At 42.5% G+C, this 24,489-nt stretch overlaps 1 long non-coding RNA gene across 4 annotated transcripts in view; it reads left to right on the forward strand.

Annotated features, from left to right (window-relative positions):
* The first annotated feature begins 218 nt into the window (after nt 1–218).
* The window catches only part of LOC119567271, a 48,634-nt gene continuing 24,363 nt past the window's right edge, over nt 219–24,489 (forward strand). For 2 of the 4 annotated variants that reach the window (XR_005227218.2, XR_006284261.1), the window contains exon 1: nt 220–564. This is a non-coding gene — a long non-coding RNA (uncharacterized LOC119567271). Of the gene's footprint in view, nt 565–19,538; nt 19,929–24,489 lie in introns of those variants that run through there. The other 2 variants (XR_006284259.1, XR_006284260.1) reach the window with 2 other exon arrangements.

A 24,489-nucleotide genomic window follows, 5' to 3' on the forward strand; every position in this document is an offset into this window, starting at 1 on the left:
GTTCTTTTTGCCGATACAGACTAACACGGCTGCTACTCTGAAACCTATTCCAGCTGTATGTGTTCTGTAATTTGTGTTGCTAACCAACACAACCAGCTGTGACCTATTGTATCTATCTAGATACAGTTGGTGTGCTAGTTTTTCCCCTGCTAAAGATGACTCATGTAGTTTGTCAAGTGCAACAAATTTACTGGGACATTTAACCCTGTAATAAATCTACCATCTGATGCAGCACAACTAAAAGTCTCAGCTCTATAAGGCAAAAATTGGAAAGGTTCAGGAATGAGATTGGTAAAGACATAGCCTGTACTTTGTGTGGATCTTTACAGTGCGCTCATTTTGTCAATAGCAAATAGTAGAATTGAATCAAAACTTAAATATCTTCCTACAGAGTGTTGCCAGCTATTTGCCTTGATAATAATCTACCAAACATCTATCCTATAACAGAAAAACTTCAAACAATTGGACCTGTATTGGCAGAATTTGTTGTTTATGCAAAACTTATAAACTGTATAACATACCCTATGTTTGATGCCACGATGATCTGGGGTCCACAAGTCTAAGGTGAGAGAGCTTTATAAAGGCAATATGCAAATATAATAGTGTTCGTGTGTATTTTATTATGTATGAGATCCTGATGTTGCAGTGAAAGATCTGACCAAAAAATTAACCGTATAAGGCATTTTAAAAATGACTTTGGGCCCTTCATGTCTATCCTCCTGCTCTTTTCAAATAAGCATTTTTGAAATTAATACAGTTTGAGTCAGCAAGTTCAAAGCAGTGATGTGGTAGAACTACTAGAAAAACGTGTTTACAAGGCAGAGTGTCAAATTACAAATGCTGGTGAGATATGCTTTAAAATGTTTTTTTCAAGGGCATAAACTGAAGGAAATGTTGAAGTTTTTGTCTGAACAAACATGCTGTAGAATAGAGGTTCTCAAACTGGGGGTACACACCTCCTGCCCGGGGGGCCCATAATGCATTCTGGGGCACCATAAGACACTCTAGGAACCCCTGCCTGCCCCCAAAAGAAAACAAACAAACCAAAACCACCACCCACAAAACTTACTGTGCACATTTTACCCCAGCAACAAGTAAGTAGCAATGCTGATTCCTCCGGACATATCAGGTCTTCAGATGGCGCTGTGCATTTTGATGGATTTCTGTTAAGCTTGCCTAGCATTATACAAAGTCGTTACCTTCTGTATGTTAAGCGGTTTGCTATGATGTGGAATGCACATTTAATTGTAAGCATTGACCACAAGTTTTGACATTGGCTTATTCGTGCAATTTGTGTTGCTCTGCTCCAAAAAACACCTATTACACAAGTAGTAACAACAGTGTGATGCCAGTAAGCAGTATCTCACTTAAAATTTACATTACTATATATTTAAATGACTCTGTTTGAATCAATGCCTTACTGTTTTTAATATTTAGTGAGAGTTGCATGTTGATTTGTTTTAATCGGCATAGGTACTTGTGTGGCAGGAAGGGTGCGCGTAAACGACTACAGACACAAATAAGGTGGGCACGATCAAATAAGTTTGAGAAACACTTGTGTAGAACACTGATTAGAGCAGTTACAAGGAATCTTTTGTAAATAACATAGATATTCTGTCTGACATGACCAGTCACCCTAGCAGATGTACTTACATGACATTAAAATTTCCTCTTTGCAGAATCTCTGCAAAGATACTTCACTATAGTAGACAATAGGTAAAAGAATGCAGTAGTTAAAATTGTTTTTTGTACAAGTTCAGTACACCTAGCCTTTTTTCACAGCTGAAATATTTTAATCTGTCCCTTTAACACTGTCTCCATTGTTTTATGACCATATTTTAGACTAGTGATAATTTAATCTTCAGTTTCTTCCTTTTTTGAGTCAGTTTTCAATTGAGTCAGTTTAGTGAATAGGAAATGCATTCATTTAGCTGATTTCTTTGATAGCAAATGGAAGTAGTGTCTGTCTTCTATAGTGAACATTGACTAAATGTTTGCCTTTTGTTCAATTACCCATAACTTTCCCAAATCCTTTCAGTCTTAATCTTCCAAGCTTGGTATTTGCCTGAAGGTGAACTATTTTTGGAAAGCTTGAGCAAAGACAGTTCAGCTGTTCATTGCAAATGATACTAGGAAAAAAAACACTTCACACATTGTAGTCTTGCAACTGTTCAATGAGCAGTTCTATATCTTAAATGGCTGGCACTGGGAAGCTGAAAATTGATGGGGGAAATACCTCCTACTAAGCACCTTTGAGTAGGTGTGGGGAAAATGTTCAAGTGTGCCTAAGTGACTTAGGCATTTAGCACTTTATAAAATGTTACCCCAGAGGAAAATTGTCTTTGATTTGACCAAGTCAATCTCAGTTATGGAAAGCCAAGCCGCACACTTGTGCAGAGCTAATTTAGCTGTGCATTGAAAATTTAACCAAAGGCCTTAGTCAGTAAAATGTAGACAGGCAGCCAGTGGAGCATTTGCAAATGAAATGAAAAGAATGGCAAGGTTCCTCTTTCACTTACATTTACTCTGACCTTTTACCAGGAAGCTAGACTTCTTTAGTGAACATAATTGATATGCTTAGTTTAGAGATGTGGTAGTAACAGTGGGGAAAACACTACCAAGGAGTTTCCATGAATGTTCTTCTGAATTTTGTGAGCATACTTGTTTTAACCTTGTTGGTGTTTTGTTTGTACCATGGTAGTGCATAAGGAGCCCCAGCCATGGTCCAGGACTAGGTTCTGTACAAACAAGGAAAAAAATGACAATCTCTGCCCGAACAATATATCATCTAAGTAATGTCATACTTGTGTTCCCTTTCCACAGACATCTAGCGAGCCATTTCATTGGCACAAGAGTTTGCAGAAACAACTAACTTAGAAAATGTTATAGAATCATATCTGGAACCAGGGGTGCTGGAATAATATGTGTGTGTGTGGGGGGGGGGGGGGCGGTGCTGAGAGCCACTGAACCAAACTGTAAACCTGTATATGATGGAAATCACTTCAAGCCAGCACCTATGGCTGGAACTGAATTTTGAAGCGGTAAATGTGATTCATAGCAGAAACCTGAGTCTGTTATTTTCATCCATTCAAGAAACAGACACATACTATCTAACGTACGTGCCCAGACAAAACAGCTTGAATTCTGAAAACTGAATGCTCACACTCATCTGTTCATGAACAACTTACAGACTAAGAGTTATTCAGATATTTGGCAAATAAATAATTTTGATGTATGAATAAGTTAGACAAAATGACAGACAGCTTGCTAACATGATTTTAAGTTGGTTTGCCTGACCAGTATAAACCAAGCATAGCTGTTTCAAAGCATGAACACAATGCAGTCTAGAACAAGGTCTTTGCCTTTATTACAGAATACTGTAGTATTTTTTTTATAATAGCCACAAACACTCTGCTTACAATAGTTAATGCTTATTTGTATTTATAAAGGTAAACATGATTTATAAAGAGTTATTCCTGGCCTAAACTGGCCAGTGAATATTTAAGCCATATCACCACTATGTAAGTTGTTTAAAAATTGTAGTGCTAACACACTTTACCAATGTAGATGGGAGCTTAGCAGGTTTTTAACCAGAGATGAAAGTTTGGGCAAGGAGCTAATTGCTTCTGAACTTCAAAAGAGTAGGACGAGCCAATTAGATTATTCACTTATTTTCAGGTTTCAGAGTAGCAGCCCTGTTAGTCTGTATCCACAAAAAGAAAAGGAGGACTTGTGGCACCTTAGAGACGAACAAATTTATTTGAGCATAAGCTTTCGTGAGCTACAGCTCACTTCAGTGGATGCATTCAGTGGAAAATACAGTGGGGAGATTTCTATACACAGAGAACATGAAACAATGGGTGTTACCATACACACTGTAAAAAGAATGATCAGGTAAGGTGAGCTGTTACCAGCAGGAGAGCGGGGCAGGGCGGGGAGGGAAACTTTTGTAGTGATAATCAAGGTGGGCTATTTCCAGCAGTTGAGAAGAATGTGTGAGGAACAGTGGGGGAGGCGGGGGGGAAATAAACATGGAGAAATCGTTTTACTTTGTGTAATGACACATCCACTCCCAGTCTTTATTCAAGCCTAAGTTAATTGTATCCAGTTTGCAAATTAATTCAAATTCAGCAGTAAGCGATGGTCACATAAACACCACCCTATACCGGAAATCTACTGACCGCTATGCCTACCTACATGCCTCCAGCTTTCATCCAGACCACACCACACGAGCCATTGTTTACAGCCAAGCTCTACGATACAACCGCATTTGCTCCAACCCCTCAGACAGAGACAAACACCTACAAGATCTCTATCAAGCATTCTTACAACTACAATACCCACCTGCTGAAGTGAAGAAACAAATTGACAGAGCCAGAAGAGTATCCAGAAGTTACCTACTACAGGACAAGGCCAACAAAGAGAATAACAGAACACCACTAGCCATCACCTTCAGCCCCCAACTAAAACCTCTCCAATGCATCATCAAGGATCTACAACCTATCCTGAAGGACGACCCATCACTCTCACAGATCTTGGGAGACAGGCCAGTCCTTGCTTACAGACAGCCCCCAACCTGAAGCAAATACTCACCAGCAACCACACAACAAAACGACTAACCCAGGAACCTATCCTTGCAACAAAGCCCGTTGCCAACTGTGTCCACATATCTATTCAGGGGACACCATCATAGGGCCTAATCACATCAGCCACACTATCAGAGGCTTGTTCACCTGCACATCTACCAGTGTGATATATGCCATCATGTGCCAGCAATGCCCCTCTGCCATGTAAATTGGCCAAACTGGACAGTCTCTACGTACAAGAATAAATGGACACAAATCAGACGTCAAGAATTATAACATTCAAAAACCAGTTGGAGAACACTTCAGTCTCTTTGGTCACTCTATTACAGATCTAAAAGTGGCAATTCTTCAACAAAAAACTTCAAAAACAGACTCCAATGAGAGACTGCTGAATTGGAATTAATTTGCAAACTGGATACAATTAACTTAGGCTTGAATAAAGACTGGGAGTGGATGTGTCATTACACAAAGTAAAACTATTTCCCCATGTTTATTTCCCTCCACTTCCCCCACTGTTCCTCACATGTTCTTGTCAACTGCTGGAAATGGCCCACCTTGATTATCACTACAGAAGTTTACCACCCCCCGCCCCCGGCTGGTAATAATTCACCTTACCTGATCACTCTTGTTACAGTGTGTATGGTAACACCCATTGTTTCATGTTCTCTGTGTATATAAATCTCCCCACTGTATTTTCCACTACATGCATCTGCTGAAGTGAGTGAAAGCTTATGCAAACAAATTGCTGTTGAATAGGTGTCAGGCTTTCTAGAGGCAGTTTTCTGACTGGGGCTATGCTCGAGGATAACACTATGTCCCAGGGACCTCTTCCTGCTAACTGGAAGAGAGCCCAGCAGGTGAGTTTTACAAGGATCTGCAGGGCCAGATATATGCATAATAATTCGCTAACGGGTGTCATGTGTGGACTATACCAAGAGCCAGTAGCCCACCTGAAAGAATAGTGAGAGTTCCTCCCACTGGTGTAGGAGGTATCTACAGGGAAGTGCTACAGTGGCGCAGGTGTGCCGCTGTCGCGTTTAAGTGTCAACAAGCCCATAGTCAAGTCCCTGCTGCAAAACTAATGCTCAAAGCCATACTAAGGGTTACATTCAAAATGGAGGTTAAAATACAACATGGTGTCCACAAAACAGAAATGGAATTCAGTCAGAGGCTACACAAACATATTCCCCAAACTGTCAGACCCACTTTCCCAAGCCTTTAAGACATGAAAGACATGAGCTGGCTCCAGTGTCCCTCACTGACACCTCTTCAACTTGGTCTGGTTCTGCAATACTCTTTCAGTCTCTCATTCATGTTCATCTAGTAATATCTGAGATAAGAAAGAAGTGCTGATCTGCAGTATGGGTGAAGGTATGGCATCAGGCACATGCCTCTTGGGATTCTGTTTAGTTTACAGGTGGGCTTCTTTTAAGTGCTTAGGCCAGGGATCGGCATCCTTTGGCACGTGGCCCATCCAGGAGATCCATTGAAGGGCTGGGATGGTTTGTTTACCTGCAGCATCCTCAGGTTCGGCTGATCGCAGCTCCCACCGGCCGCAGTTCGCCGTTCCAGGCTGATGGGGGTTCTGGGAAGCGGCATGGGTTGAGGGATGTGCTGGCTGCTGCTTCCCGCAGCCCGCATTGGCCTGGAACAGCGAACCGCGGCCAGTGGGAGCTGCCATTAGCCAAATCTGCAGACACTGCATGTAAACAAACCATCCTGGCCTGCCAGCGGATTACCCTGATGGGCCGCAAGCCAAAGGCTGCTGACCCCTGGCTTAGGCTATTGTTTGAGGACCAAAATAATTCAAATTGCTTAGACTTACAAAGATTCTGGTAAGTATGTGTGTTCTTTTCAGAGAGTGGTGTGATGCAGGGAGATGTTCTGCTGTGCAGCGATAAGCAGTCATTGTGGCTTACTGTCACAGTGTAATATCTGCTACAGGAACAAAACGACAGGTTTAAAAAGAGCTCTGTGGCAAGAGCTTGGTCTGAAAAGAGTGGATCTGTTTCAGATGAAGAAAGCAGCAGAGCAATAGGATAATCGATAAATGTCAGCTGTAGTTTGCACTCTTCTTCAAAAACCAACTCAGATTTCTCATCTCTACTGCAGATTGACCGTACAGTGAGGTAACTCGAAGTGCACTACTCAGTCCCTGGGTAGTAGAGGGTTAATTGCAGCTTGGCCTAACTGTGGTAAGGTGTCAGCGGGGGGAAAAAAGGGTTGCTTAGAAGGCAGAAAGTGGAGGATACCCTTTGGTAGGCTAGGGCTGTACATCTAGGGGGTTCAGTAGGTTTTATGGTTGCTTTCTGATTATTTTACTTCCTTGTAACAAACACTAACCTTTGAGGAAAGGATCTTGCTGACTGCACCTGTCACTCCATCCATCATCTCACAGTAACATAGCCTGCTTGTCAGTTGTCTCTAAGGAAGGAGGAACTATCTATTGCATAAAGCACTTCTATGTGGCCAGAAATAAAGCCAGGTAGTAGACTAGTTGTGAGGCTGAAGTCTAAAATGGCTAGTTATTAACTGCCCTTCAAACAGGTTTATGCAATATAGATTGTTTCTCAGGAGCCACAGGTGGTTTGCAGATTCCCCAGCTGGAGACAGCCCTGTACTCAGGGCCATGTGCAAGGGGGCGGGGGCAAAGAGGGGCATGGCCCCCACAAAGGAGGTACAGAACTCCTCCAGGGCGGGGACAGCAAGCTCCTCCAGCTCTGGGTCAGGGCAAGCAAACTCCACCTGCCCCAGGGCCACGGGGGGAGGGATAGCCAGCTCCTCTGGCGGACAGTGGCGGTGGGGAGCCAGCTCCTCTTGCTGCAGGGGGCACGAAAAGTGCCTTCCCAAAAGTAGCTAAATTTTTATTCCTGTGCATGAGAATGGCTGAGAGCTGAGAGGGTACACGAGACTCAGTTAAACTCTGCAAGCATTAGAAGCTCAGAATCTCAACATATTTCACTAGAACAAAAAGGATTCTTTCAGTGTGTTATATGCAGTGTAAAACATTTACCCTTTTACCTGTGCAGGTAATACTTGCCTACCGCACAGGGTTATTGTGAGGATTGTTTAGTCAACACAGATAAAGCACTCTGGAGAGGGAAAGCACTATACAAACTGCAACAAACAAACTATACAAACTGTTGTTCTCTTTTTCTTCTTACTGTCTATTCATTTTCCATCCCAGTCTCCTGTTACACACTTCCCTTTCTTTTCTATCCTTTCTCTGTTCCTTGTATCTGAGGGCTGCAGGCAGGCACCCTGAGATACTCTGAGGAGAACTTTCTGATGGGAAACCTTGGCATTTGGATAGTTTATAATAGAATGCTGAATGATGCTACAGCATCATGCTGCCAGATTGCCAAGGATGTGACTTCTCTGTTCCTCCTCCTTATTCAATGAAATGGTGACTGCCAGAGTATGTGAAATATTTTGTAAAACAGTCTTGCTATTGGAAGATGGAAAATGTTTGAAGGAAAATATTTTAAAAATAGAAACTGATTCTGAGTGTTACCCTTTATTTCAAATATTAATTAAATAGAGGGACATACACCTTGTTTCTGTTGGTCAAGTGCATTGCATATACCAAGGGCCCCTTACATTCCTCTTTTTTCCCCTTTACCACCCCCGCCAACCCTGACTTCAGATATAACCCCTTTCACCCCCTCTACTTCAGTGACTCCTTGCAACTCCCCCATCCTCTCTCTCATACCAGGGGCTCTGTGTGTCCCCTATTGTCAACTTCTACCTGCTTTATTCCCGTATCAGATGAAGAGAGAGGAAAGATTATTTGGAAATGTGACTGTTAACAGGAGTATTTTTATACCAATATTCTGGGGTGAAAAGGAGGTGAAATGGCCAAATCCATATGTTGCCTTACTCCCCCAAACTTCTGACTTCAAATACGTTTCAATAAACTCACCCTGCTTTTGTTCATAGTTCTCTCTGTTTATGACTTTAGCAGAACTGCTTCAGAGACTTAATCTTGTATTTCATCACAGACTAAATGCATGTTCTGATCTGTAGTTGGCCCAATGCTTGCAACATTCCTTTGTGGTAACAATGTGGTAAGCAACTTAGTTATCCTCTTCATTTTAAATAGCAATCTAGATGTAAGTGGTTTCACCTGGGGCCTCTGCAATATGAAGGTCTCATGAGTTACTGCAGATTGTTACTTTGGTACCCAGTTTATAGCAAAAATGCTTGTTGATTGTCCCTAAGTGCATGACCTTGCACTTTGCACTATTAAATTTCATCCCATTTCTATTGCTCCAATTTTCAAGGTCATCCAAATCTTCTGGTATGATATTCCAGTCCTCCTTTGTATTGAAAATACCTCTCAACTTTGTGTCAGCCGCAAATTTTATTAGCACTCTCATACTTTTATACTATGGTCATTAATGAAAATATTAAATAAGATTGGTCTCTAGACCAGTGGTTCCCAAACTTGTTCCACCGCTTGTGCAGGGAAAGCCCCTGGGGGGCCCGGACGGAAGTGGCGGCCAGTACATCCCTTGCCCCGCGCCGCTTCCAGGTGCTCCCACTGGCCTGAAGCAGCGAACCGCGGCCACTGGGAGCAGCAACCGGCTGAACTTGCGGACGTGGCAGGTAAACAAACCGGCTGGGCCCGCCAGGGGCTTTCCCTGCACAAGCGGTGGAACAAGTTTGGGAACCACTGCTCTAGCCCAATCCTTGAGGAACTCCATTAGTAACCTCCCTCCAGTCTGACAATTCACCTTTCATTATGACCTGTTGTAGTCTCCCATTTAACCAGTTTCTTACCCACCTTTCAATTCTCATATTAATCCCCATCTTCTCCAGTTTAACAACTCTAGTCTAGGCCCAAAGCTACATTCTAGTTCTTGGCACTCCTGAGCCTGCCAGCAATGATACTTTTAATATGGGTTTATCATTTTTACTCATGTATTTGTACAATAAAACTCTCATCCTTGCTGTGAGTCTTGGAGTTACCAAAGACTGAATGATGAAGAGTGAACTAGAGATGGTTTGTTAAGGGAAGGTTGTACTGCCACTTGAAATACTGTGCTTGTTCTCTGGCTAAACAGAGGCACTTAGTCTCTGGGGCTCTCAGCCTTGTGACACTTTTCATGAGCAATAAAATCACCCACATCGGCATGGGGAGGGGGTCCCCCAAAGTGTAATTGAATTACAGTATGTATATTGTGATAAGGTAGGAAAGAATCCTCTTAAATGACCCACCAGCATGGTGCTATAGGCTCAAGATTAGGGTGACCAGATGTCCTGATATTTAGTTGTTTGTCCCGCATCTTGACTGATGTACGGTCGGGACGCCGTTTGTCCCGATATTTTGCTTCGGTGGCACTCCAGCTTCCCCCCCCCGCACTTGGGGTGGCAAAAAACCTAGAGCCAGCCCTGGTGGGGGGAGGGGAAATGAGTGAGGCTGTGGCGGCCCCCCATGTGTCCCAATATTTTGTTTTGTCATCTGGTCACCCTATTCAAGATGTGCCATTTTTAAAATCATCATATGAGAACAAATTTCTGTTGCAGCAAGAATAGTTTGCCTTACAGAACATAAAATGCTCTCAAAGGTGAAGGTGACTCTGGCACTGCTTGTTTGGGATAAGAACAGATTCTGCTTTGCAGAAGAAAGAAATGACTAATGTGGCAATGCAAAATGCAATGGTTTGCAGTCTAGCCAACTGCAGTTTCTTCTGTTTCAAGAGGAATTTTGCTCTGTGTTTTGCTGACACTTGGCTTTTCTTCCTGAGGTGGATGTGCAGCTCAGTACGGGCTGGAATTGTTAACTTACACAAGCGTGTAGGTATTAGATATGGTGTTCTACGTGACTAGCCTAGCATGATTTTAACTTTGTTTTATGAAAACACATGCAATGATCTAGGTCAGTTATTACTACAGTATCCTGAATACAAAGAGTGGAACCACTTATAGTTTAATACACAGCTAACTATAACATTATGGCCCCCAGTGAGATTTATAAAGTATTCAAATCATTAATTTTTGATGATGGGGCTGTTCATCCTAAGAGTTAAATACACTGAATGGAAATAAGTCAAAACTTTAGGATCTATTCCTGCAAACACCATCAAGGATAGTGTATACTAATTATGAGTTATTTTATTACAATATTGCTCAAAGGTCTTAATCAGGATCAGAGCCCTGTTGTGCTGTGCACTCTATCAACACAGAGGAAGACATGTCCTCTTGTTACCAAAGTTTTGTCCAACTATACAGCATAACCATTCTCACTCCCTATAAATGTACGGAAAAGCACCTTTGAAATGACACGTCCGGATTTGTGTGTGCATGTATAAAACCAAGATAGGCTATGTGATGGAGTGATGTGGCTATAAACTTTTGACATGGTTGCATTATTCACAAGTGGAGAAGACATGGTTGATTTCTTCAGGTGATCCGAAGTGCACCAATAAATCTTCATCTCTCATGGTCATGTATTCTGTATATGCAACATTTAATTAAAAATATTTCTAAAATTGATTTTTCAAATGGCTTTTTAATATTTTACTTTCCAATTGTCTGCCTTCTCTTTCCTGGGTCTCCTATTTTGTGATTGCATTTTCATGGGCACAAGTATTTATGGATGCGTCTTGTGCCATTTTTATGTCTCTATATCTGATGATGCTCCCACAGATCAAGAAATGAGAACTTATTTGCCATGATGGATGCAAAACTGGGTTTAAAATTTGCCTCCAAAAATGGCAGGAGTAAAAACACCAGTCACTGTTTCAGAAATCTGGCAATTGATACTGCTTGTGTTTGTATCTTTACTTCTGAAATTCCAGGCTGCTTAGTACGGAATCCAAGTGTACAGGCAATACCACGTTTACAATGGTGCCAGTGGCTCCATGAAGTCGAGCCCATGCTCAGAAAGGACCCTGGCCTGCTCCACTTGCACTGCGCCCTGAAACCCTGCTGGCTCCCTATGCCCACTGCTTGCTCCTCTCGGCCTGCCTGCTGGCTGGCTGAGGGCTCCTCTCTGCCCCCTGGCCCCACCCCCTGCTCGTCTCTGCCCCCTGGCCAGACCCCAGTGCACCTCCAGCTCTGGGCAGTCTCTGCTTCCCACCACCTGTGGGGTCCTGCCTGTCTCCCTGAACTGAGTCGCCTGGGATTGGTGCAGAAGCCTGGCCAGTCTCAGCCAGCTGGGGAGGACAGATGAGGGGAAGCAGTGTGGGAGGCTTGGCTGGGCCCCTCCAGGCAAATGCCTTTTGAGGGAACCCGGCTGGGGCAGGCCCTGGCCTGGCTGATCACGCCACTGCCGAGGGGCTGGAGCAATTCCCTGCCCCGGGACCAGCCCTGGCTGTGCTGCCGTCTCAGCCCGGCAGACACAGTCATCTCCCAGCAGGGCTGGTGAATGTGGCCGGGAGGCAGGGTGCAGGGGAGTACGTCTCTGCAGGACCTGGGGGGGTGCTGGGCTGTGAAGGGGCAGGGAAGATATGTGTGTTGAGGCACTAGGGAGTGGGGATTCTGTGGGGGGTGATGGGCATAGGAGTGCTGGGCAGGGGTGGTGTTGTGCAGGGTGCTGTGCATTTGTGCAAGGAGGTTGGGGGAGGCTCTGGGCATAGTGGATCCGGGGGGCCTGTGTGGCATGGCATGGGCCTGCCCATGAGGGGAAGGGACATGCTGGCAGGACAGGGCCAGGCAGGCCACTGTATGTCTGGTAACAACTGGTTTGTAAATAGTGCCCTCGCACTGGGCTGGGCAGAGTGGGGCCACCCCTACCATGCCATGCCCCATTGCCCCTGGATGGCCCCTGACTCTGGGGTGGGACTGACCTCTCCGTGCCATGCTCCATTGACCCAAGAGGGCCCACAAATATGTTTGGTGCTGGGCCCACAAAAGGTTAATCCAGCCCTGTGTAGAGGCCTCACAGGAGCAGAGATTATAACTAAAGTTTAGCAATCTGTGAAGTATAGTAGGTTTCCATACGTAATGGTGTAATGTCTGATACACTGGGGTTTTCTAGGGCTAGAATCAAGTGGTGTGTTCTGTTGGAAAACTGGAATTATCCCCTTTCCAGTGGGAAAGCTGCCATTGCTAGCGCTCATTGGTCACAAAAGATCAACTGCTAGTCGAGGACAGAATGAGGGAGATACCTTTGTACTGTGAGTGAGCTAAGATCCAGTGATACCTTTGTACTGTGAGTGAGCTAAGATCCAGTGATACCTTTGTACTGTGAGTGAGCTAAGATCCAGTGATGCTTTGCCTTGCTCACAGGAATAGTTACACCAAAGTCAATGAGAATATGCATCTGAGTCCAGAGAATGGGATTTGACACTTAGTGTTCTCGTTGTTTTTAATGAACCCGGTTCATTATCAAAAGATTGGAGATACTGTTCATGAAGGCTTCTTGTACAAGGAAATAAAGGAAATCATGTTGAAAATTCCACCTACTTGTAAGTGAATGGTTTAAAGCATTCTTAAGACAATTCTGGACTCTGTTTCTGAATTTCACTTTCATTTTTTTTTTGTGACAGAATTTGCTCTGGGACTAGCAAACCTGATGGAGGCTGAGCTGCATTCTATTCTAATTATCTATCTGACAAGCCCATTTGTTGTTTATTCTGTTAGCAGCAATAAGCTCTTAATATAGTGCTCTTTGTGATTTTTTTTTAAAAGCAATTACTAGTGCAATATGGCTGCCTTCGCAGGTTCTGTCTGGTTCATACTGAAGGACTTGATGTTTTTTAGGTTAAGTTTCAGAGTAACAGCCATGTTAGTCTGTATTCGCAAAAAGAAAAGGAGTACTTGTGGCACCTTAGAGACTAACCAATTTATTTGAGCATGAGCTTTCGTGAGCTACAGCTCACTTCATCGGATGCATACTGTGGAAGCTGCATCCGATGAAGTGAGCTGTAGCTCACGAAAGCTCATGCTCAAATAAATTGGTTAGTCTCTAAGGTGCCACAAGTACTCCTTTTCTTTTTAGGTTAAGGAATCTTTTTTGGATAGAAATGTATAAAATATTCAAAATGTTATTGGAACCACTCTGATATGGTCTGAAAAGTAAAGCTTCCACAGATTTTTTCACTAAAAAAACCAAACCAACAAACAAAATACCCAAAACTTTTGTACAGATCCATTTGTAGTTTGTGGTATTAGATGTCTTGTAAAGACCTTAGAGTTAATTCACTTAATTATCAGTAGCTCAGTAGTATTTTGCATGAATTGATCCTTGTCTAATATTCCAGTCACTTTCATTCGGCAGTGAAGCATCCAGGGTTAGTTTATACTGTTGCTTCTCTCATCTATTATGCACCTTGTTAAAGATTTATTTCATTCTTTTCTCACTGATGAGCAGGATCGCCCAGGGTCGGGCAAGGCAAAGTGGCAGTTTGCCCTAAGCCCCTGATTCCTGCGGGAAGCGCAATGACCCCACAGCCCTGGGTCTTCTCTGACCCCCCATCGGTTTCCCAGCCTCCTCATCCTTGCAAGAAGGGCAGTGCCTCCACAGGCCTGAGTCCTCTCTGACTCCACCCTCACCATACTCTCCCCTTTTAAACTGTTTTGTCTCCACGGTTATTTTATTTTTGAAGGTGGAGGGCCTCAGTTTCAAACTTAGTCAAGGCCCCCCTGAAAACCTCTCTGCAGCCCTACTCCTGCAAGAAAAAATAATGCCTCTCTGTTCCTTTAGAAATAATGACATCCATTAATAATGACTCATCACTACTAAACCCGGGGCAGCTAGCATTCTTTCTTAATAGAGGGATCTGCAGGATGACTAACAAGTACAATTTTGGTTTTTTGGACAAAAAGGTACCTTTCCTTTAGCTTGCCTATCCATCTCACTATTCCTAATAAGAAATCCAAAGGCCATTAAAATCTTACTGTCAGTGTTGTGTTCACTAGCCCATGACTAAAACACAATGCAAAAATTTAAAGTCTTGCTTCATGTTTGTGCACATAGGTGTTCCCTGCATTATGTGTATACGAGCAATTGGACACACTCCCATAATCTGTTCTAACTTGTCTCTAGGTTTGGCTTGCTGGATTTTACTTGTTCACATTAAATCTATCAGATATTACCAGCAAAGAAGTCTGTGTGTAACAATGCATCTTTTACAAATAATAGATCTACTCTATATATGACAGAGAACCAGTTAGAACTAGGTTGATTCTGTTGCTCTCCTTTAGTTTTGTTCAGATGAGTATTATAGGAAAATGAATTAAAACAGTGGTCCCAATGCATTTCTGGTGTAATTCCATTGAGTCCGTGGGATTGCACCACAGATGAATGTGGCTCCGTTTGAGAGTCAAATCTTCAAAACATAAGTTTAACCATCTCCATCTCCCACAATGATTATAGAAAGCACTTTAGGGTGCACTATTGATTAAATATCTCCTATAAGTGGTTGAGATGATCTGGCCCACAAAGGAGCTTAATCTCTTGAAAGTGTAGTTGCGGTTTTGTGCTGTGTCTAATACTTTCAGGGCATCTCATGTCCCTATGAATAAATAAAATCAATCTTTTCCTAGAAAACAGGTGCCTAGTATCTAAAACTGATCACAGCTTCTAGACAGTGTCCTGGGTACACTTTTCTTTCAGTGAGCGTTCAGGTGTGAGTTCTCCTTTATTCTGAAAATGAATAATTGCTCTCTAGCTGCTTGAAGAAAGGCTTCTGCTTTAAGAAAAATTAAATCCTTATTTGGCAGCTTAATTCTGTTCTATTTCTTGCTGCAAGCAACTTTTATGTTGTCTGTTCAATTGCAGCATGACACACAGGGTGCTGATTTCAGCAAATGACTCTGACTCATTCCTCCTCATCTGCATTGACCAAACTAAGAGCAAGATAAACAGGGAGGGGTGTGTGCATACATATATGTGTGTGGCAACAACAACAGAAAAATCGAATGGGGATTTACAAATTCTGTATCTCCTTTGCCACTGATCTTGCATGGCTTTGATCTTAATGGGAGAATGTGATCTGGATTCTTGGCACCTTCTTTTATCCTGTTATTTCAAAGGCAGCCTCTCTTTTCTTATCTCACTGCCTCAGTATCATTACATCCCTATTGAAATCAGCTTTCCCCTCCTTGTCCGTCTCCCTAAAATACAGCCTTTGTGCTGCTTGTTCAGTTAGTCTGTGGTGGGTTTTTTTTATACTTGGCACTCGTCTGTATTAATTTCTCTGGCTGTGTCATTCTTCGATTAGTTGAATTAGCATCACTTTTAATTCAGACACATGTCCTGAATCTTGCTGAGTATGCCAAAAATGAAGTGGAGCTTTACAGCAAGTGCAGCTTCTTTTAACAGAATGCCTAATAAAAGACAGCTGCCAGCTGCAAATCTATGGGACCATGCAAGCAAGTGTCTAAGATGAAGGTCTTGAGAGCCAGAGATAAAGGTGACTCGCATTCACTCTGAATCCGTTAAGAGTGCTCTTGATTGTGGAAGCGGCTCTCCTGTCCTCTCAGACAGAAAGTCCTGAGGCCACAGCTGAGACAGTATGTACATTAAAGGAAACTGCAGTTGTCTGTGTACATCTGGACTGGCTTTTGGGGTTAAAGGTAGTAAAGGAAGAGTCCACAGCCCAATACTGACGGTTTGGTGGAACAATAAATAAATGAATAAAACCACCTGTCCTAGCAATCTCCGTGCAGACAGGTGTGGCTACTATTCCCAGTTTTACTAACATTGGTAAATAGGTCACTTAAGCAGCATCTCAAAATCAGATGACATCCTGTTGTGAAGCTTTAATAAAAATGTCCTGTGCTTTTGGAGGTAAAGGTTCTAAGCTGCTTTGCCTGTGCTTGATAATGAATGTGCATGGTTACTACTTTTATATACTGTAGTCAGTTCTAGTTTATTATACATTGGGGTGGAAGATGGGAAGTGGCGTGAGGCAATATAAAGAGTCTAATATTTGCCAATAAAATACATACACAACTCAGCTAATGTTTAGCCAAGATTCCAATTTTAACCTCTGTTCCATGAAAGGGAAGAAAACTGATTCTGATTTTCTCTCTCCCTCCCCCACTGAGGTCATTGGTGCATTATTAACTTGGGTATCTTTTTATATCCGCAATTAAAGGGTTAGACTAGAATAAAACAAAGAAGCATCTGTCAAGATAACAATTGCAGTAACTGTTGTTTGAAATGAATTACTAGCTTTTTGAAGCTTAATGAGGTCATAATTGCGCACTGTACTGCATACTCATGACATCTTATAAAAAGATTTGACAAAATTAAACATGCAGCTTCTGCAGACAGGCAGCTGCTTTGGGAGAATGTAGCATACAGTAAGGTGTATAACAGAGGAGATGCTGAATTAAAATACTTACTATAACAGGGAGTAGCAGAACAAAACAAAGAAATTTTCTTAGCAACTTGAGAAAATATTATTTTTGTTGGTTTTAATTTCAATAGCACATTTTTCCAAGCAGAAAGCATGATCCCTGCCTTGCGGAGCTCATAATCTTGGTGTAATCTCCTTTTACTGACAATGCATAAAAACAAGAACCTTAATAGTTTTCCTCAATGGTCTGATTTACCTTCTTAGGAGTGGATGTTGAATACAGTATGTGAAACAAACAGAATTCAAAATACTGATGTATTTGCAAATCTCATTCATTACAGTCCATGCCATCTTTACAAACCATCCATCTTTGCTACCATCATACTGTATCAAGACGAACTAGCAAGCCTTTATCATGTTCTGTTAGCTATAGGGTTAAGAAGCTATGTGAATCTTGTGGCTCATAAATGTCCTAAAGAGACTAGAAAGAGTTCAGGGAAATCTGAATTTTCTTTTAATGACATATTATGGAAATAAAAAATCCAAGCAATTGCAAGACTTATGTTTTCTTCTTATTACTAGAGGAAAGAAAAAAAGTTGCTCAAGTTATACAACCCATATCAGAACACAAGTAGGTATTTTGGCCCTCAAGAGAGATGTGAAAAAAGAACTAAGAGGAAAGGCTAAAACTGCATACAAATAAAACAATGGAGAGAAGAGAGGAAAAAAGTCCCATTAGACTTCATTAAGCTATAAACAGGGATACTTATGGATTAGGGGGTCAGATCCTTCCCCCTGCATTAGGGCAGTTTCTTGTCACTCCACTGGTACAAAGCTGTCTTTAATGTGGGTTAGCTAACCTGTGGAGGACCTTTCCCATGCAGGGGGCTTTCTGAGTGCGTGGTGTAGTGCTTCGTTGACACCTTCCATCTGGCACAGAGTATATGGTTGGGGGGGAAGGGGTATGACAGGGGCATTCTGGTGATCCAGTGATCAATCTATTTGTGATAAATCCTTTACAGCCATCTCTTATGTAAACACAAATTCAATTATTTCTCTGTGCTGATGACTTTCAGATCTACTCGCCTACTCTGGACCTGTCTGTACAAATTAAAATCTTGGCCTGTCTTTCTGACAGATCCTTCTGAATACCCAGCCATCAGTTTAAGATCAACATGGGCAATATCACCATCCTCCCTGTCAGTTAGGCATATAATCTGGACATCCCTGTCATTTTTTGACCTTTCTCTAGATCCTCACCCATACTGTGTCTGTGGGTAGGTCTATACCGCAGATGAAGGTGTTATCACAATGCTGATAGACAGACCCACATTGGCTTTAATCTCACTGGTGCTGAAAATGGTGCTAGTGAGATCATGGTTTTATGAGTATTGGTGGTGTTGTCTATCCACCCCAGCACTGCACATCAAGGACTCTGGGTATGTAATTGGGTTGTTTATTCCTCCACAATTCACAATACATTTCAAAGAGAGGTGAATATTGAGATATCCCATGTTTACAATTCATTTACATGATAGAATGTTCTTTTGACCTCTGAATCATCAGAATACAGTATAGACAGGGACCGTTGACTACATTGTCCACCCTACTCATACATATGTAAATACGCAAAAACACAAACATTATCTCCCCACATGTCTTCTGTGGGTTATTCATTTTGCTGGATGTTTAACCCTTTCTAGCCATGTGTCACATAAGGAAACACTTGAAGGACACAGATATAACCTTCCAATAAAGTGACTGACACAGGCAATATGCTTTCCAAAACAAAGTATCTTTTTATTGATGTAACTAATAATCCCTACTACACTGTAATCTAAAAATAGAAATCAGACACAAATCCCTTATTACAAGTTACAACAGCATACAAGTTAAATGATTCTAAGTGATGTGCTCTATTGCAGATGGCCAGTGTGCAATAGATCACTGACAGCAGTTCTTAGATTATACTTTGTTTTACACAGGTAAAATACAATTAACACACGCACATACTAATACTACACTATACTTATGCTAAACTAGAGTTAAAATTAGCAAGCTTACACTATGATAGCGCTGTGTTGTTTACTGTTGTTGCTACTGTTGCAGCTCACTCTCAGTCAGCTCCCTTCTTAATTATTACTGTTGCCGCTTGGACTCATGGTTTCTTCTGCTTTGCTACTGTTGCAGCTTTGTGTCTGTTCTCTCTTCTTCAGCAGCTGCTCTTCTAACTTCTTTCCAGCAGCTGTTCTTGCTCCTAATTGTCTAACTGCCTGCTGACTGTCTGCCTTTTATACTATCCTAGCTGTTAGGTTTTTGTCTGCTGCTGCCAGAAAAAGCAGCTCCAAATTAGCCCAGGATGGAGCTGTTTAACTGTTTAACTCTACTTAGCTTTCTGCCAACACCCTTTCACCTAATTTTGTACTGCATGTGCTCATTGTTGAGCATTATCTTATTTTACTCATGCTCACTGGTGTTTGTTTACTTCAGAGCCATGACTACCTCATCCAACCTTACTGCCCAAGCTCCAGATTTAATTTACTTTGTGACCATTCTTCATTTTACTCTCTATTCTACTGGGCATGCTTAATCCAGGAATCGCTCAGCTCTGGTCATGTGACCTACATTGTCCAATGATAAGTGACTTGCAGCTTACAGTTGGTGAAGTGACTCTTGTTTATTGAGGAGGGAAGCCAGAGACACAAAATGGAGGTTGGGAATACAACATGGAGTCCAGGGAATTTCTTCGCTATCATCTTGTTGCATTGTCCATGTCACCTCTCTCATTGTGTCTCTCCACTGGCTCCCCCTTTTGCATTGCATCAAACACAAACTCTTTTTCTTCACTTTCAAGGCCCTTTTCAGTCTAATCCTACCTGACATCTCTCATGCTATCACTGTGTCGACTCCCACATCTGACCTGCCAATGCTACCAGCCTTCTCTGATCTTTTGTTATACTTTCAAACAAGCACCACTGTGCTTTCTCCAATACTACTCTTCACATGTGGGAAGAGCTCACCTCACTATTCTCCTTCAAATTTGTCTTTAAAACTCTTAGTTGTGATGCCTACAAAAAACCTTGACAAGGTAGGTGAGGTAGTATCTTTTATTGGACCAACTTCTGTTGGTTAAAGAGACAAGTTTTCAAGTTACACAGAGCTCTTTTGAGAACTGATAGGCAGCTGAGGTGCTGAGACCACTACCTGCCATGCTAACCAATATTATCTCATTGTTTACTTGTGCTCCTCCCATTGATTGTATCCCCCTATTGCCTCTTGTGTATTTTAGAGTGTAAGGTCTTGGGGAGGTGGACTGTCTTTTTGTTGTTGTACAGTGCTTAGTACAACTGGGCCTTGATCTGACTGGGGCTCTAAAGTTTCTACAGAATATAAATAACATTGTCAGCTTGTTCACATTACAGCACCATGAAGGGACCAAACCAGACCGGAGCAACCCAGGATTGATAGGGGAGAAGGTGATCCATGGGCCATTTTTTCCCTCAAATTACTTTAGATTTTTTTCCCTGATGTTAGGCGAGAATAGAATTTGGCCAGTGCTTAATTTATAATGAAAGAGGTTCCAGGACTCAATCAATTTTTTTTACTTTCATAACTGACTCAGCAAGCCCACGGGGTGCCAGGGTTATGAACTGCCAAGATGCTGGGGGCTCAGCCCCAGCAAGCCCTGGCACAAATTAAGCACTTCTGAATTTGTGCCTCTTGTTGAAAAAGCTGCCTGCTAGTTTTTATTTCCGATAAACACTATAGGAAATAAAAACCAGGCAGGCCGTTTTATATAATCTTGTGTGTGGTAAAATAGGTTCAGTAAAACACCTAACCTAAGTAGCAAATGCTAGCTTTTATTTTGTAAGAATCCTCCTTGATGTCTGGGTGACTCATCAATTTTCCCATATTTTTTTAATCCAATGATTTGCATGCTCTAAGGCTGTTAGTTATTTCCATTTCAGATTTTAAATCCACCTTATACTTTTCAGATGGTTTTAGTGAAGTCATGGAGCATGGTTCTGATGTTTGAGTATAACATCTGAGACAAAACACTTGTTGCTTGCTGCCAGAGCCCGCTTGATTGCATTGACAAGATCATAATTCATGGATTTTGTCTTATTCAAACACTCAACAATGCCAGCAAGGGGCATCAAGGGACAATCCTGTTTGAAGACAGTCTGATTAGGATCCAAAGAAAACTGATTTATTTAAATAGCAGAAATTGAAGGTTTGATTTTTCCAGCAGAGACTGACGATAAGACTCTTGATAAGACAAAGGTTAGCTTGGCAATACTGTTATAATGTCACCTGTCTGTGCATGGCCTTACAAGAGATGGTAGTGCAGAATCTTAATGTTTATCTTTCATATTTGTTAGCAGCCAACGGAGCCATGTCACTTACAGAGCTTGGTGCGACACCTGAGAATAAAAAGTGCACAGACACTGTTAATGGCATTTGAGGGTCCTTGGTTACATTTCACTGAATAAATATACATTTTCCCTTTAAGGATATTGAATAAGAAAATTAGCTACTCTAAAACGAGATAGGGTGTAGATATTTATTGCCACAGGTATCTGAAATTAGCATCCATTCCTTCTGTCATCACTAAAATTCTTAAATATGGGTTACATCAATATATTAGAAATGGTCACAGTGATTTTTTCCAGGGATTATGATAAATATTTTACAGTTACCTGATATGGGAAAAACAGGAGAGATTGATGTTATATTTGGTCAGAAGGTAGAAAAGCTAATCAGGAACATACAGATTACAGTGAGATTAGATACATAATCTCTATAGTTTGAGTTAAAGTAGGAGTAAAATCCTGGCTGCCTTGTTATACATAGTCTTTCTTCTCTGATTTTTCTCTTAAAGCATGGTTGCTTGTAGGCAAAAAATTTGCAACGAAAAGCTAACATTGTTTCAGAAGGACACTTGCATTCTGATAGATTGCAAGGGCATATACACAAAAGAGAGAGATGCCTTTGTAAGAGTTAGATAATAACTATGCACTGAATAATTGTGGGGGCAGTCTAGCTAAAATGAACCTTGTACATCCAAGTTCAAGTGCGTTATAGATTTAAAAAAAAATGGTGTGGTTTCTCTGGAAGCGTAGAGGATGTGTATAAACCAGCTTAATTGACTGGGTTTGTGTGCACACTATTGTAAGACACATCTTTTTGCAGAGTAAATCCTGCAGCATCACACACTTCAGGTGAAATCCAGACTTCACTGTGGCCTAGTTTTCATCCCTGCTATTTCTGCAAATAGCAATGAATTGCTAGACTGTTTTAGTAAGATTCTATAAGTTTAGATGCTTTGGAAAATTAGACAGAGGTTCTACCTGTTGTCTATTTAAATATGACTGGGGCTGGAACTTAATGACATGCATGTGCCAGGAACATAAAATGTATGTCTAGAGAGCTCTCTGATCATAACTATGTGGAATATATTTAGTGCAATGTTTCTTTTAAAGAAGATAAAATGCAGCCATTCAAAGTGAGTGATAAAGCTTAGGAAGTACCTTGGTTTGCAGTGTGCTACTTCATGCCTCATGATGTGGCTTAAAATTATGTGATACACATTTACTATTGTCTAGAGATGGAGGCAGCGTACATGCAGCATAGGTCCTGTTAACAGCAGCACATCTCTATAAATAACCTCTCAATAAGTACGTTTGACTTGAGGTAATTATGGGTATTTATTAATCATATGAGTACTAATAGCACTACATAACTTCTCATAGTCTAAAGCTGTTTATATGTCACAGCAGTTTCTTACAGATGCCTTAGTGTCCTTTGTCCAACATGAACTAAATTTCAACTTCGAGTCTCGGTGCCTTATAGAAAATCTATTTACCTTGTAGGAATTCCCTATTTAGAAAGGACCTTAGGAACTGGCATAGCTGTGACAGAAGACAAAGTTAATTCTCCTTAGTTCTTTTGAGTTCTGAGAGTTTGAAGGGTTTTTCTCCTGTATATGCTTCACTTATGAGACATACCTTATCCCTGTGGATATGGGCTCTGAGTCTCTTTGGATCCAGGTCTGTGAAATTTCAGTCCTGTTGCGGAGCTCACCACTCTTGCCATTTACAAATAGTCTTTCCTGTAATGAAATGTCCTTTGTTTAATGAAATGTCCATTGCGCGACATAGAAGCACTGCCAAATCTCTTTCTGGAGTGCAGTGTAAGCAGTTTTACTGACATTAATAACAAATTATTGCTTTTTGTGGGAACTTGATTTCTGAGCTTTACCTTTCTTCTTTCTTATACACTAGAAAAGGCTGAACTACATTAAATTTCCATGTTAAGTTGAATGAGTGCCTCTAGCCAATGCTGTTTTACTCAGGTATGAAGCACACCTGGAAGTAACAGCACTTACAGGAAAAAAATATTTTCTAATAAAAAAACCCCACTTTTCTGATAAGCAGACCTGGGACCCTTTATACTTTCTTGATCCTTCACTACATGTTGTATCCTTTTTAGTCAGCTCCAGTTGGGTTAACCTGAGGGCAGAAAGATTTTTAGGATTTCAGTACTATGACCAACTGCAGTGTAACATTTTAAACTCAGGTGAAGCAAATCTCACCTTGTAGTTCACCTGGAGAAGGCAGAGGGTCAAATACAGTGCTCAGGGCTGGATTAACCTTTTGTGGGCCTGGCGCCAAAGATATTTGTGGGCCCTCATGGGGGCAATGGAGCATGGCACAGGGAGGTCAGTCCCCGGAGTGAGGAGCAGGCCAGGGGCAATGGGGCATGGTATGGCAGGGCGGCCCCGCCGCACCCAGCCCAGTGCAAGGGCACTGTTTACAAACTGGCAGTCGCCAGACACACAGTGGCCTATCCGACCCTGTGCTGCCAGTGTGCCCCTTCCCCTTGGGGGCGGAACTGTGCCACACCACAGAGCCCCCCTACCCAACATCCCCCTGATTCCCTATGCCCAGTGCTCCCCAGACCTGCCATACCCAGCACCTCCCCCAGATCCTCCCCACAAATACAGTGTTCTGCACACCATCACACCTGCCCAGTGTCCCATGAAGATGCCCTGCTAGCGCCCCACCACACACAGATCTCCCCCACTACCCAGTGCTCTTCCCCACAGCCCCACCACCACAACTACAGAGAACCCCACACAGACCCCCCACTGCTCAGCACCCTAACACACACAGATGTCCCCCACAACCCTGCACCCCCTCAACAGACCCCCACACTGCCTAGCACCCCAAAACAAACCTCCCCTACTGACCAGTGTCCCCCACCCCTTCACAGCCCAGCATCCCCCCCCCCATAGCCCCCAAAGATCCACTCCTCCACGCTCTGCCCCCCAGCCACACTCACTGGCCCTGCTGAGCCAGCACAGAGCAGGGATTCCCACTCCCAGCTACTGTGCTAAAGGGACAGGACAGCTGAAGCTCAGAAGCACAGAGTGGCCACGGCTCCATCCCCCAGGACCCCACCCAGCCCTGCCCGCCTGGCGCTGGTGGTGCCTCTGGCGGAGAGGAGGCATTTCCATGCTGGGGTGGGGAGGAGCTGCCGACTTCCCCTGCCCATCACTTCTGCACAGTGGCAGGGAGTGGTGGGCCCTGCCCTCAGGGAGCCTGAAGCAGACAGTCACCGGCCCAGAGGCTTGGAGCCGCAGTGGC

Source organism: Chelonia mydas, chromosome 10 (genome assembly GCF_015237465.2).
Source record: "Chelonia mydas isolate rCheMyd1 chromosome 10, rCheMyd1.pri.v2, whole genome shotgun sequence".
Classification (NCBI taxonomy): Eukaryota; Metazoa; Chordata; order Testudines; family Cheloniidae; genus Chelonia; species Chelonia mydas.